This window comes from Cynara cardunculus (genome assembly GCF_001531365.2).
Source record: "Cynara cardunculus var. scolymus isolate 2C chromosome LG 3, CcrdV1, whole genome shotgun sequence".
Classification (NCBI taxonomy): domain Eukaryota; kingdom Viridiplantae; phylum Streptophyta; class Magnoliopsida; order Asterales; family Asteraceae; genus Cynara; species Cynara cardunculus.
This window is the reverse complement of record NC_037530.1, coordinates 17234306-17236434: the sequence shown is the minus strand read 5'-3', so window position 1 is coordinate 17236434 and position 2129 is coordinate 17234306.

Sequence of the window (2129 nt, the reverse complement as noted above, 5' to 3'; positions counted from 1 at the left end):
TGAATCATCTTCTCATCACAAACTATGTTAGCTTGCTTTTTAGCTAACCAATCCATGCCTATAATTATATCAAATTCCTTTAAAGGCAAAGGAAACAATTGTATAGGCACTTCACACCCTTCTATACTTATAAAGTATTCATCTATACTTTCCTTAACCAAAATTTCACTATCGTTTGCTGTTTCCACAATTAGATCCTCACTCAACGCTTTAGATTCTAAATGTGCRHAGTTAACAAACGATGGTGACACAAAAGAACGATTTGYACCCRAATCAAATAAAACTTTGGCACATACTGAATTAACGAGGAATGTACCTGTTACTGCTTCAGGGTGCTCTTCTGCCTCACCTCTCGTCATCTGAAAGGCTCTCCCTCTTATATTAGACTCTGCCTGTCTTATCCCTCCCCGTCCAATTGGATTAACACGATGATCTATTTGCCCACGACCCGTTGGCACATACCCAGATCCTCGACCCCCAGAATATCCAGATCCCCGACCTCCAGCAAAACCAGACCCTCGACTCTTTGCTTGCGAACAATCGGCATTTACATGTTAAGATGAATTACAAGTAAAACACCTCCGCGTCATCCGACAGTCGCGAGCTATATGTCCTGGTTCCTGACATTTAAAGCATACTCAAGATTCTGTATTGCAATTTCCCTGATGTATCTTATGACATCGGGTACACGCCCTATCAGCAAACCTTGAAACTGGTCGATTCAAAATTTCCATAAACCTCGGTCTACGAAAATCAGTTACTGTAGCTTCCCCCTTTCTTTTCTCTCCAACTTTCTCTTGTGGTTGTCGGTTAATGTCTTGCTCCATAATTTCAGCAGCATCAACTGCCGCTTGAAATGTTGTCGGATTTCTAGATATCACATATTTCCGAAGATTCGATTCTAAACCCCAGATGTACTTTCTTACTTTACTGTTTTCTGATATGATGTAAGCTTTAGCGAACTAGGATTGTTCCATAAAGACTTCCGTATACTGGCGGACTGACATGTTTCCTTGTTCAAGACGAAGGAAATCATCTTCTAATTTTCGTACTACCCGCTTCAGGACAATACTTCACTTTAAACTTGATCATAAATTCTTCCGACAACATAGTTTTCAAAATGTTTGGATCTGAACTTGACAGAACTTCCCACCAGTATAAAGCACTTGATCTCAGACGAGATACAGCAAACATGACTTTATCTTCTTCTGCACTTTTACTAACCTGCAGACTCAGTTCAATTTCTTAAAGCCAACACATAGCTTTAACAGGATCACGCTGACCAGAAAACTTGGGAGGTTTAGAAGCAAGAAATATTTTGATATCTCCTCCTTTTTGTATTGAGAACGAAGTAAGGGGTACAGATGTACCAGTTACCAGTGTACTAGCTCCAGCTTCCTCCTGATAATCGGAATTTCTTACCACTTCTGGATTATTTTGGGCTGTACGCCCCAACAAATTTACTAACTTTTCTTGGAACTTTCACAACTCTGCTGCCAACATTTCCTGGGTAATATATCCGGGATCAGGAACATTGTGTCCACCCCTTGTCCTTCCTCTACCATGGCCAGACATTGAACTTTCTTGGACTGACAGTTCATATTCTTATCCAGTACCTCTACCTCTTCCTCTACCCCTGCTACGACTTCGTGTTTCTATCATCATCACATTCTCCGGGTCCTCTTCTTGTGTTATGTTTCTTCTTCCCCGACCTCTTCTATAATCAGTAGAGGTCCTTTCTGATTGATTGGAATTATCTGCCATTTCTCACTATATAACTCTTCCAGTCATATTTAAACATACATTATTATTCTCATAATCAAAACATAATAACACATTTATCCTCAAGTTTATCCATAACTCAGATTGTATCAATCATATATAATCTATCTTTCTCATAATAGGTTCAGCTATAACATATTCTCCATGTTCATAGTCCCAGTGAAACCTATTATTATAACTTCCACACCTCTAGTTTAAGTCTAAGTATTTCGCAAATACCCAGATCCCTTAAACTAAGGCTCTGATACCAACTGTAACAACCCATAATTACCACATACATATAATCCACATACAGATACTCATAAAACAAAATATAATATTTATTAATACAAAACAGGGACTAACAA